Source organism: Octodon degus, unplaced genomic scaffold, assembly GCF_000260255.1.
Source record: "Octodon degus isolate 3935 unplaced genomic scaffold, OctDeg1.0 scaffold00190, whole genome shotgun sequence".
Taxonomy (NCBI): domain Eukaryota; kingdom Metazoa; phylum Chordata; class Mammalia; order Rodentia; family Octodontidae; genus Octodon; species Octodon degus.
In genome coordinates this window covers 4,380,418-4,399,134 of record NW_004524766.1, presented here as the reverse complement: position 1 = coordinate 4,399,134, position 18,717 = coordinate 4,380,418, and the positions used below count along the sequence as shown (strand labels likewise).

Below are 18,717 nucleotides of genomic sequence, written 5' to 3'. Positions count from 1 at the left end.
ATACCATGGTTTTCTATGACTTAGGGATACATTTCCTTGTACTAGTACTGTATACCTTGAATAGAATTCCTTTCAAATACACAGATACATTTCCTAATGCTAACCCATTCCTCACGTGATTTTTATTTATATTTGCTTTTTTAGAGCAAGAATAAAAGAGGAGACTTACCAGTTGAATTAAAAAATACATTTTGTAAGAGATAAAAGTTGAATCCCCATTATATAAAGTACTCTTGGGGCATCTCCCTGTTGGTGCTTTTCTCCCTTATTCCTGACTTGTTCTAGATCCTTTGTCAAAACAGCGGATTGCAGAGGAGGGCCTGGCCCGGGTCATCCTTCCTTTCAGCTGTGTCTAGGAAATAGGGCATGAGTGGGGGTGGAGGAAGAGTGAGGCCTCCCAGTGGCCTCAAGATCCACACAACCAGGGTTTTCGTGGTAGCCTAGAAAATAGAGAGGAGATGTGCTCAGCTCTGCCCGCTTCTGCTATCATCTTCACATGCGCTGCCTCCAATTTCAATGGAGCCTAAAGTTCTAGACAAAGTCTAAGCAGGTTTTCTAATTGGGAAAGCATAGGAACAATATGGCAGGTCATATCAGGAAATCTACTGTTTTACAGAGAGCCACTGGCTTTTAAAATTCCTTTCCCCAGGAACTCCAGGATTTGACTCATCATTTGAAATTTGCCTCAGTTGTCCTTTGCTCTAAGAAAGAGGGAGCTGACCACTCATCCCTTAAGAGCTGGCTATTTGTTTATTTTTGGTACTGGGGATTGAACTCAGGACCTTGAACTTTCCAGACAGGTGCTTAAGCCTCTGAGCTATCTCCTTGGCCCTCTTTTTAATATTTTATTTTATTTTTTATGAGCTGGCTCTTAGTATACTGTCTATTGCACCACATTTGACTACAGTGGCCACATTCATCATCCTGATTTCCTCAGGGGCGAGTTGGTGCAGCTTTTACGTCTGCATCCTTAATGGCCAATGGGCTACCCCCATTAAACACTAAGTGAATGAGTTGGCTGATTAGTTAGGATTTCATAACATATGTCCAAAGTGAAGCACTGGTGCTCAGCAGGTAGACATTTTAAGGACAGAGTCCACAGTAGCCTTCAAGTTCGATTTTATCTTTTAACTCTTAGTTCTCAATCCAGTCTTTACAGTAAAAGCACCCAAGCAACTTTAAGAAGTGCTCAGGTGATAGGCCAGGTTTATCTGAACCTGCAGGCTAGACCGGGACACTGATGTTTTGTTTTTAAAGCTCCCCTATATAGCCAAGATAGAGAATATGGAATCTAAACTAACTGTTTCAAGAAAGCCCAATGTTTTGTACCTGTAACCTTGTTACTTAAAATACACCTAATACCAATTATAGCTCACGGTTTTTGAACGGATTTTGTTTGTGTCAAATTGTTAGTTGATTTTACTCTTTGGATGATTAAATATTTTGAAAAGGCCTTTGAAATGCAATATTAGCCACATCACAATCTTCTTTCAGAAACATTGCTAATAATGTTATGCAGTTATCTTTTATAGAATTAACCAAAAGCTACAACTTCCTCTTCAGGCTTTGGGTAATCCAGGCTTTTATAGTGACTACTTATTTCCTGTATATTTAGAACTCAAAGATATACTAAATATAAATTCCATGTTTTTATAGAAATTTAAGAGTCTACTTTACAGCTCAAATGTTCCAAAGAGGCAATTGAAATAACTCTAGTCAAAATCACACAAGGAAGTAGACATAACTGGCCTCAAGGTCTTCTTCCGAGGAGAAGAGAGTGTGGGTGCTATCAGAGGTTCTGGCAGGGCACAGAGCTCCCCAGAGCATCCGCTGGTAGACACCTCAGACTGACAGTGGAGGCCAGCTAGCGCTGAAACCGACGAGTTCTAAATAACTCAGTGAGTACACACATCTTTAAGTAGTCATGTTTCTAACAAACACATTTTGAAATACAGATTACCTCTGTGTGTGCATGGTAATCCAAACAAACAGTTTATTTTTTCAACAGTGAAATGGAGTGGGAGGAAATGGGGTAAGGAATCAGTGACTCTGGAATACAGTAATTATCAATTTTAAATCCAGAATTTATACATTTGGTAGTTCCGAGCTATCGGAGTCCTGTCTGCCCTGCCAGTCTCCCTGTCTTCACTTCTTCTCCCCAGCATGGCAAAACTTTCGGGGAAAAAACAAGGAAATGATTTTTTTTTAATGTTTTATGTTTAGTGTTTGTATTTTAGGGAAGGGTCTACAGGGTGTTCAGGGTCTCACTACTAGATCGGGCTCATAGTGATCCGCCTGTTTACAGCCTCCCAAGAGCTGGGATTACAGGCGCGCACCACCATGCCCAGTCTTAATTGCCATCTCAGCACGCCCCTAGGGGTGGGGATGGCACGGCAGGCCCAGGGATCGAACCCCCTGCCCCTGTGCCTGCATGCAGCCGCTTTAATCCACTGAGCTATTTGGCCAACCTAAGGAAATGATTTATTAGAGGAAAGAAACTTCATACCATTTGTCATAGTAAAACTCCTCAAAATAATCATTTTCCCCTTTAAAAATGTCTTTTATTAGACCTAGAAATAGGCGCTGAAAAACTTAGAAGCCATGCATAGTGAGGAATAAACCTGATATCATATTTCCTGGTTTTAAAATATAATACGAGCAATCCTAACTTATCTCCATTATGTCATGTCAGCCTCTTGTTTTAAGATTTTTGTCATTCATCTTCTTTTTGAATTAAAAAGAACAAGTTAAAACGTATGCTGGAATTCAAATTCTCCAGAATCTCCAATTGTGCTAATTAAATTATCAATTTCCTTAAATCCATTTAATATCCATTCATTGGCTCTGCCAAACAGCTCATATGCCTAAATTAAAATTATACAAATTACTATGATTCTTACAAGTGATTGTTAGAAACTAAAACAGCTCAAGAAATGAGAAGTAAAGGTCATTCAACACTGATGACATTAAGCTAGATATTCACATCCCAAGGTTAATACTGTAACTGGAAAATTATTTTTTCAATAATAGTAATAGGACATTCTTAAGGGAAGATTTGTCAAGTGAGTAATAAACGTTTTTCCCTCTAGGTTAAAAACATGGAATTATACAATAAGCCAAGAATTAAGTCAGTGTTCTTTAAAATCACACAGACATATTTACAGAAACTTAGTACAATGCAATTCGGGGAAAAGTACTGAATACTTTTCCCAAGATGCCATGCAAATTAAAGTTCAATTTCTCATGTAACAGGTGTCACATGTGTCCGATATTGATTCACAGGGAGAACGGATTATAACCATGTGTTGTAAGGCTCTAGTGATTCCACTAGTCAGTTAAGCAACACCAGGCAAGTTAGTTTTTAAAAAGTTCTCTCTCTTTTTTTTTAAATGGAAAATGTCATGTTGTCTATCTCATAGGTTTTCAGAAATAAAATACTTAATAGGTATAAAGCTTCAAGCTTTAAGTAGCTCCCAGGTACACCATGTGCTCTTAACGAGAGTTACAACTTGTATTACTTACAAATAATTATAATTAATGGTACTTGCAAATTAGTATATTAGTAATAGAAGCCTTTAAAATATATCATGAAAGTTTCCATAATTATTAGAGATACCTTGAGTAGTGACACTGGAGAAGGGAAAATGTTGAATTCCTAAATCATAGTTGAAAGTATCAATTATATTTATAGAAGATCATCCTACTTCTAACCACCCGCCAGCAAGAATTGAGCCAACTGGTCAACATATGTTGGCACAGATGGAAAAAGAATACAACTGTCTTTAAATTCTCTAAAGAACGCTGAGTGGAGAGCCTTCTGGTCACTGCAGGCCAACCTATCATTATGTCTGTGATGAGGGCCTTTGATGGGTTTCTTCGTCTATGAATAATACACATTTGGGGGACAGCTTTGCAAAAATAATCTATCCATGCTCCAAAAAAGATCTATGACTAAGCAAATGAATAGAATCACCTCTTAACTACAAGGCACAGTGCTACTCCCTGTGTTAAGAGCTGAGGCAACTTGAAAAATTCCAAAAAGTACTTCTGAGTTTAAAATGGCTCCAAGTTTATCTCCTAGAAGACCAGAAAAAACTTCTATTTCAAAATGACTCTTCCTTTAACTTTTAAAATAAAGTTCAAAGAGATAATTGATTGCTTATTTATCAAGCATTCTGAAATGAAAGGGCCTACCTTTGTGGCAGAGCTAGTATGTACAAGCATTTCACGAGGTAAAACATGTTTGCAAACATTTACATTCTGTAAATCCTGCTCAGAAGAGTGAGCTTTTATCTTGTATGAAAGTTGAGATTGGATTTATACTCTGAGTGCCAAATGGGGGAGTTGTCATTCAGGGTAGGCATATCTAAATTTGCTCTTAAAATTTTGTCTTGAAATGAGCTTATATCTATTCAATTTGATGCAAAATTAAAGATCGTGGTGGTTCTGAGTGTCCGTAGGGCCCTTCCTTTCTCATTGCAGGCGTAGCTGGTTAGCAAGGAGGGGAGCAGGCCCCCTCTCCTGTTCCACACTTTCATTCTCCAGCCCTGCAGTTGAAAGGTTTTGTTTTTGAGGGGGGAGGGACGGTGCTTACAATATCTCATGGGATTCGGCCCAAATAGTCTCATTAGTTCACTTGAGATCTGTGGTCTTATCCACCAAGGACAAATATTAAGGGTCACCAAACCATAGGTGATTCAAGCAGTACTTACGGATTTGTTAAAAAGCTGACAAATAAAATCACAGACAAATTTCAATGTGGGCAGAAAAGGTGGACCGCCCTACTCACCCTAAGTCCACGTGCTGTGTTCACATTGTCAAAAACAGCACAGAATCAACTCATGCCAAGCGCACACACATTGTAATATCTGCAGTTTAGTGAACACGAATTTGCTTTTTGGGAACTAGCAAAACATCACAACAATGTGATTCAACTCCAAAAAGATAATTTCGCAATTAATCTATAAGCTACAAAAGCAGTGGCAATGAGTTTCAACTGTAAATTATGTTCCTGCTAAAATGTGCAGAACTGCTTTACGAATTTCTTAATTTACATTGCTTGAGTTATTGATTGTGGTCCCACATCAGTTTCATAATCAGACAATTTTCTGATACCTCATATGCTTTAAGTGTACTTCACAAATTTTCTCTGTGAAGAAATTTAAAACTAGTATTCTTAAATGTCTATTTTATTGATGTTTAATTTGTATAAGTTATCACTTCTTAGTACAGATTTTTTGTAAAAATTTGATAATTTTATCAAACCTATCAACTCTGGTCTATTTTGGGCTTTCCCATAAAAAAATCTTCTCTTACATTTAACTACAATATACTTCACCATTAAAGGCATATGTGGACTTCGGATTTTATTTTTAACAGAAACTAAATTTTGGTGAAAATTTTTTGGAAGAAAGGTTTTGGTCTATGAATATTATCAAAAGTTTCTTAGAAATCTCTTCAGGGTTTAGTACAATAAAACTAGGGCAATGCATATATTCTCAGTTACTCTTTAAAAAAACCTGTAAAAGTGACTACAGTGGCATGTTCTGACACATTCTTTTCATAAACCGAACCCTGTTAGTGACAGCAGAACAGATTGTGTGCATCTGCTGGGAACGAGCCAGATGACAGTGGGAAAACGCACATGGATACCTTGGCACAGCCAATAAAAAATGGAGAGGAAAAAAAAGACCTGGAAGAGAAAGTGCTCAACTTTAATTGAAACATTCTTTCCAACATGATGAACACCATCCAACCACCTCTTGTAGCCTGTCAATTTTACATACAAGAACGTGTGTTCAAAGGGCCCTTTGTGAATTTGGGTTCTTTTTGTCCTTTCTTCGCACTAAATATTGACTAGGTTTGGATCATTTCTTCAGAATACGAAAATGTAATAAGCATTAGGGCAGAAAAAGAGCTCACGGCATCCTGCACAGTCTTGTGCAAGAACACTTAACTTCTCAAAAACCCCTTCTGGTTCAAGTCAGATTTTCAGTATATGGGTTAAGTTTTTGAATGATGTGGGTACTATACTGCCAAGTACCAAAGACGCCACAATTCAAATGCTCTGCAAATGTGACTATTGTATATGGCGCCTTCACTCAATAGTGCTATGACATTTTATTTCATGCTGATCAACCAGCGTATTGTTCAGACAGTTGGCTCAATAGCAGTAGAGAGGTCCATACATAAAAACAAACGCGTTTCTATAAATCATATCAGGAAGTTCTCTCGGATGCTCTGATTACAATGAAAATTTATTCTGTACAGTATACAATGCAAATTTTAAACTAGAGACGAAGTTGTTTAATAGATTAGTAGTCTGACTGAAGCAGCTGCAGTGAAAAAATTCTGGTGATTAACTGCCATTTTCCAGTAATCATAACCCTGGGAAGGGCCACTAAGTAGGGGAGGGGGCTGCAGATGGGAGTAATTCTGAGCCCATGTGCCTTAGAGGGCTCCGTCATCTTCACACAGACATTATTATTATTATTATTATTATTATTATTATTATTATTATTTTTAAATTAAAGCTTCAGAGGCATCCTTGATTGCAGTGTGGGGAACTGTCCGTGCTGTTTACCACAAGGGAAGTCCACATTACAACTATTCCTTGCACTGAGCACATTTATCTATGCGTCACACAAGGCTGTAAGAGAAAACAGAAACGCAAGGTGCACACCACAGGAGTATTACTCAAATATGAGGACTCCCACAGGAGAGCCATTTCCAGCAGTTCCAGTCCCCCAGGTTGTATGAACTGGCCAGGCCTCATCAAAATTACCTGTTACCCAAAACATGAATTTATTTGTTTTAGAAATGAAGTGCATGCAAAAGTCGCACAAAAAGAGAAATAAACAGGTTCTAGCACAAGGTCTACTCCCATTTTCACTTGCATTTTACTTGTGTGTGTTATCAAAAGCTGTGATCTTCCTGTAAAATTCTGTGCTTTCTGTACACTATTTCTTCTCTTATGTACAAAAATATCCACATGAAGATACATTTGCTTGATCCTTATCTCAAAGTAGATCAACAATGATAACGAATAATCTCCCAAATATCTTAACTACTCAAATAAAATGCATCTAATGAGTAAAATAAATCTTTTATCAACAGATAATGTAGAATACCTATTGTAGGACTTAGGAAAGAACACAAAGATGAATAAAATAAAATCAGTTCTTCATAAATTAATTTTATTTCACATAAAACTGTGTAATAAGAAGAATAAACAAGGAATTCGAATGCATTCTTTAAAATTAGATAATATTAGTAAGAAAAAAATTCCTTGGAATTCCTAGCAACAGGGTTTTCACAAATGACCTTTACTGTGTTCATCAAGCTTTTCCTCCAAATTGAACTTCTATTTTGTTCAAACTATTATTATTAAGCAACAACCTCTCTGGAATTCAGACCTTTCAATAAATGACTTTTAAAAACTCATGGATGAAATTATTTGGTATCTTTGGTTCCATATTTGGTTCTAAAAATATTATTTAATAACCATCTGATCTGTGAAAGCTCTTGATTTTCTTGGAGAAAGAAATATGTTGTACTTAGCAATCACTAGGATTGCCCCAGCATAGCATCAGAATTAGAGGCTTGCCCTGAAAGTTACCCAATTTTATGGTCTAAAAGTATTATTTTTTTAAAAAAGTTCAGACTCATTATGCCGTCAAGCATTGCTAAGTGATAATCGTTAGTAAGAAGATAAAAGAGTTAAAATGTAGTATCATGTTGTGATAATAATTTAGCAAACACTGAACATTTATTCTATGTCTGCACTGCCTCTGGATGTGTTTTACCCTTATAAAGACTCCAGGAAGTGGGTGCCATCATCACCCCCATTTTACAGATTGTGGGAGCTGAGACTGTTCGGTGACTAACAACCAGCTCGAAGCCACTGACCCTTGACGGGAAGCTGGCTCTGGAACCCGCTTTTCCTGGCCTGCCTTCAGGACTCCTCTCTCTGGTTATAGGCATGTTTTACTCAACAGCCCAGAAGTATAATTAGGAGTGAAATCCAGTATGGCAATGGGGTATTCAAAATCTTTGAATGATTTTTTTCTTTTTCTTTCATCATTATCTTTGCATGCTTTTGTCTTACACCTCCTGCCCCTTGAGCACACACACACACACACACACACACACACACACACACGTACACTAACAGGCACATGCCCTGGAGCTCTGACCCTGCACAGAACAGGGCATCAGGGAAGACTTCCTTTGGACCAACTTGTCCAGTAACTGCCCGTCTCCTCAGAGCTACGGTGCTGTGCATTTCTGCTGTGCTCAGGCAGCCAGCAGCTCCTCACAAAGGCGCTACCAATCCCTAGAACTTGCCCTGTCAGGATTAGCGTGTGGAGCGCTTTGATGCACAGCCCTCAGCTGCGATGAGCCACACCACTCTCTCAAGCATAAGGAGATAAGTTCACACCTGAAACAAATCTATAGCCTCGCATGTGGAGGCTAAGCCACTCAAAAGTACACTCGCTTTCACAATACTGAAGACATGTACTTTTGAAACCAGAAGTAAATTCAGAGAGCAGAGAATCCAAAAACAATAAAAATGAAGGAAAAGGGGGAAAGTCAAGAATTCTTGATTTATTTTAGAGCCATAAACTGAAGGAAGGGGAAAAATCACACAGTGCTTATTCCTAACTCTCGTAAGATCAAACAGTCCTGGGAGAGACACTGCCAAATCATTTTTACTAAATCCCAAAGGAGACAAACAAAGGTACATGCTTTTTCTCAGCCCTTCACAAATTTATTGATGTCACTGTGGACATTTATTTTTGGTTGATGTGCGAAAAATTAAAACATGGAGGAAAAGAAAGACATAGTCAAAATTACTTCCTTAACCTCTCTCCTACACAATCTCTATGTAGGATTCCATGAAACTTGACAAATGAACAAATACATCTTTCTATTTTTATTTTTAAATAGCCAGGCCTGTGCTATATGAGACTTCATTTAGTTAGGAAATACAACCCAGAAAGAACTAGGTCTTTTTAGTACACAGTAACATATTAATATTAGAAGTTACATAGGAAAAGTAAAAATACTCATTTTCTAGACTTTCTTAAGCCAAAATTAAAAGATCACCCAATGATTTAATAAATCTTCTCAAACATAGAGGAAAACCTATCTTATAAAAGAAATCACTATAATCTATTTCTTAACATGATTTAGGATTTCTAAAACTATTGGCCAGAGGAAGCAAATTCCCAAGGAAGTCATATATTAATTAGGCATAGTTTTAGAGTATCTAAATAGAAAAGTGGTTTATTTTCTATTAAAGAATTGCTGGCCAGGACATATTCAATAGTAGAAATTTGACAATGGGTTTAATAATGCTTATCAAAGGTTGATAATCCAAATTATCCTACTCCCCTAAAGAAGTCTAAAGAAATAAAGACATCATGTAACCATAATGTTCAAGTACAGTTCTACTGGATTCATCTGTTTTTGTAAATAAAATATCTCATGTTTAAAGAAATAAATGTCAAAAATTATTCACCACTCTTTGTATTAGCATAATCCAAAAAGTTCAATATTTTTCTCTCTCCTTCTAATGGATTTTGATAGGCTATCGGCACCGGGCCACCTGCCCCTAGCACCAAGGTCAGTTTGTATGAGCTGCTTTTCACATTTTTGCATCTACGTTGTACAAATTTCTTAATGTTGTACTGGGAAACAGGTTTGCATCCAGACAAAAATTAATACTTTGAAAGAGAATTAAGATTATCTTCCTTAGGAATTAAAAAACAAACAAACAAAAAAGTATATTTAACTGTTGGGCCTGATTTGGGGAAATTTATAAGGCTATTAATAATTCATTCAGCAGATTAATGACTAAGCAGCATTTACACCATGCTCACACACTGTTAAATCAATAATTTAGTTTAAAAATAAAATCAGAACAAATATTTATTATGTAGTAACACTTTCTCCTGAAGGCTCCTATTTAATCCACTTCCAAAAGAGAAGTCTAGTTTTAGAAAGGTATGTTGACAAGACTCTCCCTGCGTACCTCACACAGATGAGACCTCTGGTTACTGACCGAGAGCAAGCCTTGCAGTGAGAAATTATTCTTTAATGGGATTTTTTAAAAAGCTCGTTGGTACCAGTTAAAAATATAGCTGGTAATTAAAGACTACTGTGGAAGAATATTTTACTTTGCATTTCAAGGAGAACTGTAAGCTTTCAGACAATAGCTTCGAATGCATGTGATGTTAAGGCAGTTATTTAGAAATCAGTTGATGTTGCAGGGCATTAAACACACTACTGACTTTGTACCTTTCAAATGAAGAGCATGAACTGAATCTGAAAACCAAAGCCTATATTCTCTTCCTTTGTACTCTGTCTTTGGCATTAACAATCATTAAAAGTGTGAATGCTTATCAATAAAAATTCTTGCAGCCCCACAGCTTGTGCCAGAGCACTGCTATTTCTTATTGTCTTAAAAAATATTAGTTTGCATCACAAATGGATCTCTACTATCTAGAATATATTGCCTAGGCTTCATCAGAAAGAAATACTTATATTTTTCTTTGGAATACAAAATTAAAAAAACAAAACAAAACACCACAGATGTCTCTTCGGGCCTGCGCGTACTAGACATAGGAGTGGGGAGGAGGTCTCATCCTCTATCGCGTGCCCACTGTCTCCTGAACCATCAACTGCTATAAGGGCAGTAAGAAGGACACATACTGAAGCCAGTGCACTCAGTGTCTTAGTGATTTAAGTGGGAGAGTTTTCAAGTTAAAGAAGGGAAACAGTATGTTTTTCCTTTCCCAGAGCTACTGCTTAGGAAGGCAGCCCTCTGCTCCCTAGCCTACGCAGGGGAAGAAGGACATTACTTAGGGCTGAAATCACTCCGAGAGAGAGGAGGGGAAGTTTATGATGTGGCCCGGTGCACTGGGTCTGGTCTGCAGCCAGGCAGTTTTCATTTTGTAGCTCTGCTGCCAGTGCCCGACCTGCATACTCAGGAATAAAAGTACACCAGAGCTCTACCTCAGAAACTGTGGATGTTCCAAAGAATTAAAAGAGTTTATTTTTCTTTCTTTATCCTGAGTGTAATTACTGTTTTTAAAAAAGAAAGAGCTGAAACTATAGTAACTGGAGGGTTTTTTTTCTTTTCTACTCTTCAAACTATCTTCCCACAAAGCCATTTAAGTTAAATGATACATTTACAGACTCACCTACATGAAGGCTATAACTTAAAACATCTGCTTACACACAAGTTCTGTTCCAATATGAAAAGTGGGGCAAAATTTAAAAAATGGAGGGCCATTCTATTCTAAAATATGTTCAGGGTGTGTGTGTGTGTGTGTGTGTGTGTGTGTGTGTGTGTGTGTGTGTTCATTCATCAAAGAGATCTTTGACTACAATTAGGTAGTCGGTCCTATAAAGGCTTCCTTGAGTGAGCATGATTTCTAAAAATAAAACGCTCCAGTGAATATTTCTGCTAAATAATCACATCTTCAAAATTACTTTTAAAAAAATCCCAGTCCCTCATGTGCCATGGAACAATAACACCAGCTTTCCATAATAAGACCTGGTTCTACATCCTTTACAGGGTCAACAACTAATTAGAAGGTAAGAAATAAAAGTCACATTTACTCCATTAAGCAGTACAGGGATTTATCTGTCCCAACTTATACTAATGAATCTATTTTCAAAGTTTGTGAATAAATAAGCATATCTATACCTATGTTTAGGGTTTGGGAAAGGAGTGTATTCTTTTGCTATTATTCTAACTTACTAATAAAAATCATTAATGTATACAAAAAAGAGACCAGGATAATTTGGAGCCTGTTTTCCTTTTTTTAAATGCACTCTTTCAAAGGGCCCTACCCATCATTTCAAAAATCCAATATGTTTGAGATCTATAGTGTCTGAAAACAATTTATGTAAGTTCCTTATGTGCATCTTATCCATAAAAAACAAGAAAAAGAGGATAACTAGCCCCTGGTAAGGATGTTCTTTGGAAAAAGTAGGTTTTCACCAGGGACTACTTCAAATATCACTTCCTCCAGGCTCTAAAAACATGCTTGAGCCACTTTACTTGAACCCTCGATGGAAGACTTGCACTGTCCTTTCACACGAGTCGCAAGCACGTGCAGGAGGAACAACATCGCCTCGTTCATTTCAAATCTGCAGCAGTAAGAATTAACAGTCACCCTACTATCTACATTATTAAAGGGTAATGATGCCTGTAGAAACCTGCCTACAATAGGTCTACTGTCTTTATTGCCTATAATGCCACCAATTTCCACCCTCCGAAGATTCTTTCCATGTGTACTTTGAACTTTGTTTACCTTGTTCATGTTTTAAAAATAAAGACAGAGATTGAATGTGGGAATGGAGTGACAACATGGAGCAAATACGTTGTCGTGCTGACATGTAAACGTTACTCATATCACTAAGTGCAGCTGAGCCATGGGTCTATACAATAACTGTCACAGTTTCCATACTTACTAGGAAGATGACTTTTTGCTTTGCAGAGAAATATGAGATAATACTATATTGAGTTGTTTCTTCTATAGATTTATATTTTTATAGTGGTATTCTTTGAAAGAGAACATTTTAGAATTATTTTTCTACCTCAGACAAAAGTATTTATTGTAAGAAACACTGATTGGGAAATGTTGTGAAACATTAGTGCCACCTATGTATTAAAAAGGGGGGCATTGCATAGTATCCCTAGTGCCTTTTATTTCCTTATGCCTTAATACTATAGGTAAAATGATAGCTGCTAATAAATTTTTGTTTTGAGGTAGACTAAAATCACACTACACTTTGTAGTGATTTTATGCATGGATATTAAAATATTTACATTACAAAATTTTAAGAGACACTGCTCAGCATTCAATGTGAATTAAGTCACCCAAGAGAGCTGCATTAGAAACCAAACCCCAATGGTGTCCCTTGTTCACTGACTGTAGTGGATGATTACAAATTATTTTCTTTCTCACGCTACTATTCTCTTACATACTGCATATTTGCTTCAAGTCTCCAAGGGAAGAAATGTGGCTTTTGTGGGAAAGACCCACCCCTTTCTACATGTTTGCTTCCTTGAACGAAAGAAACACACCCCCTTACATTCTTTGAAATGTGTCCAACAGACACAGAATTGCAATCACACTGGACCATTGACTAAATTTGAAAATTGTAAGTGATAGTCAAATGTAGTTAGTATGCAGTGCGGTTTTAATCAGGGGAACCAAAGGACAAATCACAGGTAAGAGTAATGGATGAAAGCATGTACATGCGGACACTCAGGACACGTGTGAATCCTCGTGGGAGGACAAGAATGTTTCTATGCACACATGTGGGGTAGAAAACTCAGGAAGATATCCAAAAATTCTACAAGTTTTTGAGGGCATCTTTCGAAATTAAGACCCATTAGTGGGATGGTCCCTGCCTTGTGTAAGTATATTAAAAGAATATTCAGATACTACAGTATCCATCTCCTTAAGGACAATCAGAAGGCTGTTCCAGACCTCAGACACGCAGCAATACCACAGATCTATGCTCACCTTAAGGACGGAGCTCTCCCACTAAAGTTGGTGTCCCCTAACTTCTAACACATTAAAGCAATTTGCTAGTCATAAGAAACTGTGTTCTGATAAGTCTTTCTTTCATTAGGCAGAACTGTGAGTTCCCTGATCAAGTTCTTCTTCTTGTTAGTTTTGGATAAAATGATGCACGCTCCATATTTGTGGAAATCTGTGCATTTATCTTCACTTTAATTTTTCCTAAAAACTCGTTTTCATTATTTGACATTTGGATGTAAATTTGTAAGTACAGAGAAAGAGTAGGCAACAAAATCTGTATCTCTTTTAAGCTAGTTAAGTAATTAAATGAAATGATTATTCTCTTTGCAATTCATTCATCGGGCATTTCAGGATGAGCCCAGCTCTATATCTCTCAGGCCTACAAAATGGAAGCCCTGCTAGTTTTCTATATTTTTCACTTAGAATAAGAGTGAGTCTAACCAGGGGATATACAAATTAGAATCAAGAGAAATAAACTTATGAAAACTTAGTACAATATTGTTATGGTCAAAGAAAACTTGTGTGTGTCACGAATCCACGCAGATGAAACATCTCATTCACTAAAATTTCCCATCTTACTCTAATAACGCACACAAAATTAAACACATAAATATTAATTTTATGTATCACAGAAGATGTAGGCAATGAAAATGCAATGTTTACATTTATGGGTGACTCATTAGAGTTTTATTGTGTGAGACGCTAGGAGGCATCAGTTGGGTAAAAAAGGACTTCAATTTTGGAAGGAGGAAGAAATTACTGAAGAGTTGGATGTGTAAGAAGTTGGAGTTTTTCAAAATATTATTAGGTAAATCAAAACTTTCATCTCAGAAATAAACCTTCACAGCACCACATTTTGTTGTAAAGAATGATCTTTATAAAGCATTCGTGACATATAGCTGTTTGTATCTGCATACATAATTTGACCAATGAGCACCTATGATGATATACTTCAGATATGTGGATTCCCAACTACATAACTACACATTTTGATGCAGGGTATATTTGGTAACAGAGTAACATAATGGATATTGACTATTATGCATTTTCTGCTCAATTACTCAATACCATGAGTGTGTTTTATTTCTGGAAAATTTTGTTTTGTATTCTTTACAATGCCTTGGAAAATGCCTAATGCATTTAACCCTGGAGTAACAGCTTCCTAAACAGACAGCTCGATGGAGTTTAAGATTTAAGCACTGAAGAAATACCTAAAGAGGACGTGTTGTCTCCCACTGCACTCCTGAAAGCCTATCATTTGAAAACTGAGTTTTCCACTGTTTGAATGGCCCTTCATAGTAATGAAGCGACAGGGTCGTGCTCTACTTATCTAGCAATCATTTGAAACTGGAGTGCCTTGCCATTTCTCAACAATCAGCTTTTATCTTTGCCCTATCAAAATCACACGTGAACTGTGTAATCTGCCTTTTGTGAGGTGCACAGACCCTGCTGTCTCTCCTGGTTTTGTGAATCGCCTCTGTAATCGGCTTTGATTTCCTAAAGGTGGCAGATCTCAGTGATGAGCCTAGCTTCAGCAGGGCAGGAGGGTCCACGCGCCCAAGAGATTAACAGACGGTGCTGACGCCGGGTCCTAATCACCTTCCCTCCTCACCGACTGAGTGGCAGCCAGTGGAGCCTTCCAGTGTGGCCAGGCCACCCTCCAATAGGTCTAAAATAAAAATGCACATTTGCTAAGCTTCAGGTATTAATCTGGGAGAAATTTTCTTATAGAATGTGCTTTTGGAAAAGGAGTAGAACTTCATTAATAATTTGTTTACTGTCCACTCTGTGTGCCTTTATTGTGTATTAAATTCTTTCATCTTGTTTCAAATCATGTCCCTAAAACCACAGTTCTCTGTTTAATAACTATTTCTTTGTTGTTAAGTAGCAAGGTATTGCTGCATAGCCATTTCTGCATTTTTGTCACTTTCTGAGATTCCAATGACTCAAAATAAACTGCATGTAGAGTTGGGAAATAAAACCACAAAATATACTACAATAAAAGAGAAAGTTTTAAAATATAATGCTAATATATGCTAAGAAGTTATTTAATGCAATTCTTTATAAAACAATTATAAATTATTAATTAGAAAGCTGTCGTGTTGCACAATTTATTGACTCAGAGAAATCCGGGACAAGAAAAATATTAATAAAAATATGAAAAATACAAAACATAGCACTTTGTAAGGATTCAATTTTGAATCATTAGCATTTGAAACATTTCTTCCTGTCCAAATGATACACTTCCCCCAAATTTACCAAGAAAAACTGCAAAAAAGATAAAAAGGCAACTTGCAATGTGTCTTTATGATTGAAGTTTCAGCTAGTTGTTTTTGTTGATGTGCTTCTATCCTGAATAGTTAATATTTGTGGTAGCATTCACTGCAATTATGACTATCTCAGAAGAGATGGAAAATTTATTTTTTATTATGATGTGATCATAATCCTAAACCAATAAAGAATAACTACTTCAAAAATGCTACATCTTGATATTATGTCTAATCCATATAGGTAGTAATCAAAATATAAATAGCATAATTAATGAATGAAGTAAAATACCGCACTTAGTGTGCAGGCTAAGAAATATGCCAGACATTCCAAAGCTGTGTGAATTTTATTAATAAAAAGAGTTGATTTTTAAATAAAGTTTGGTAAGACTTAAATAGCCAACTATTGTTTCCTTAACTGGGGAACCAGATGCTTAAGGAACCATTATACTTAAAGTGTGCTTTGATGAAAACTTTTTGAATTGAATTAGTAGTCTAATACATTTGTATTTTCATGCAAGTAGAAAGAAATGCTCTGACCAAAGAGATTGGTTTTCCTCCTGAGATGGTACCTTAGAGATATCTCACCCTGCCTATCAAGTTCCTATTCACTTGCTCTTTTATAGAACTACTTTTATTAACTTAATAGATAATTTTATGCATATGTTGGAAGAGAATAATATGATTTATTAATTGAATTTTCTTTAACTGAAACTGACAGAAAATCAAACACACTACTTGTGCCATATTGTTGCATATCGGACACTGTCAAACCAGCTAAAAGTGACATAATTTTAAAATTCAATTAGATGTTTCAGCTTCAGACTGGAGATTGAGTATTTAAAGCTTAAAAAAAGCATGCAAGATAGGGTTAATGGGATTCACAGGTGGTCGCATTTCCAAGTCCTACCAAATACCCAGGGACCAGAGTTACTACACTTCACATGAACATCCTTACTGAGCAGGCACAATTCGGCTGCAAGGTGCCTGTGGAAAGGACGCTGGTCATTTTTTTGGATTGGCTCATAGAAGTGGTTGGACTTTTTTTTTTTTTTTTACAACACTTGGAAAATATACAGCATCAGAAAGCATGTGAGAAGACAACTACTATGAGGGTTAGTATCAGATTCACAATACTGAAATGCACATTGTGTCAAAGCAATGCTCTCCTGAGGAACAGTGTAAGGACTGGCAGAAAGCCCGGTTCAACTTACTACACTGTCAGCATTTACACAGAAAGTATTTCATACAAAAGCACCCATTCCTAAATGTGAGGGGAAAAAATATCCCTTTCCTAAAGAATAATTGCTGGACCTAGCATAATCAGAAATGATTCAGATACGAAAAATTTCCTTTAAGAATTAATAGCTATGTTCTGGGGAGGAAACAGCATGAACAATAAATACGGATACCTGCACGATGCGTAATAATATAATAAACTATGTGCCCTGTCTATCCATACTTCCTTTATGCTCAACTTTATCACTGAGTTTGGTAACTTTCATCCAAAGTCCAAGCAGAAGGCGGCTGGAGCGACTTAGCCCCACTGGCTCTGGAACGGCTATGCCGCCTTATTTGATTGGAAATAGCTATGCAACCGACTTGCTCTACACAGCAAAGCTCACGCTGAGATCCGAGTGGAAACTGAAGCGTGGAGCCTACCAGGACCACGGCATTACTTTTCGCTCACACCAGTTAAAAAGCTCTCTATCAAACCAGCACTTCTGTGAAGGAAGGAGAGAGAAGCACAAAGCTAGACTCTTGACAGACCGCCACGCTGTAGCTTAATCTAATCCCAAGCATTAGTGGCTCAGAAGCACACCCCAGGGCAAATCAGTCCCAGGGAGGTTGGGAGCGAGACTGCAGGAGACATCCTTCCCCTGAGCCCACAGCTACATCTTAAGGAATCTACTTCAAGGTCACAGAACATTCCGGGAAATGCTAAAATGCACGGAGCTCCACACTCTCCGCTACATCAAACATGCTAATGACGTGAACTAACTTCGTGAAACTTTCAACACGCTGGTGTGACAGAAACGAGTCACGAGTGATCGCAGGAACGGATGGCAGACGGGTACGACTGGCTCAAAAGTTACTTCTGGAAGCACACAAGGCAATCATGGAACCTAAGGAAAAGAATGCGCGACGAGTCTTAACTTCAGCCTTTAAAAAGGGCAGAGGGAGAGAGCTGGTGCCCTGGAAGATGAGGATGCAAATTTCAGAGACAATACCCAGACTATTTCTATTTTCCGAGATATGTCAGAGGTACTTACTCGTAGGAAGACCGGATCAGATTAGTCCTTGGGATATTTTCTTTTCTTAAGAGAGAGAGAAAGAAAGAGAAATAATAATCTTTACTTCGTCCAGCCTTGAAGTGTCTCTTCACCTGATTCAAACATGCAGTCACGGCGACCCACAGAGAATCTTCAAAGTCAATCCAATAGCAGCCCGGAGATGTCTGGGTGTACGCGTGTGCTCAAGCGTCTGTGACTGCGAGCTGCGCGAGCAGGGAGCTGGAGACGATGTGTGCGCGTGTGCGCGCGCGGAGAGCGCGCACGGGGGAGGCGCGCGCGGGGCCGCGCATTCACGCGCGCACCCAAGGCCGCTCCGAGGAGGAGGAGAAGAAGGAGGAGGAGGAGGAAGAGGAGGAAGGAAAGAAAGGAGGAGGAGGAGGAGGAGGATGGGGGGGGGAGGAGAAGGGGGAGAAAAGGAGGAGGAGAAAGTGGCTGTCCGCGGCCGATCGGATTAAAAGTAACCAGAGTCGTCCAGAAAACTGCTTCCAGGAAGGAAGTGACAGGAGCCGAAGGGGCAAAGGAGAGCGGCTCGCAGCCTTTGAAACCTCGCGTGGCGAGGCGCGCGGGGCCGCCGCGGGCCGGCGGGGCGGG

At 38.0% G+C, this 18,717-nt stretch overlaps 1 protein-coding gene across 9 annotated transcripts in view; it reads right to left on the bottom strand.

The window, feature by feature from the left end:
- Mef2c (myocyte enhancer factor 2C) overlaps nt 1–18,717 on the bottom strand; it is a 167,051-nt gene that overhangs the window by 126,033 nt on the left and 22,301 nt on the right. For 2 of the 9 annotated variants that reach the window (XM_023704171.1, XM_004644060.2), the window contains exon 1: nt 18,106–18,424. The exons of 6 other annotated variants lie outside the window; for them this stretch is intronic. The gene's annotated coding sequence lies outside the window, so the exon portion shown is untranslated. Of the gene's footprint in view, nt 1–18,105; nt 18,425–18,717 lie in introns of those variants that run through there. One more of the 9 variants, XM_004644063.2, reaches the window with a different exon arrangement.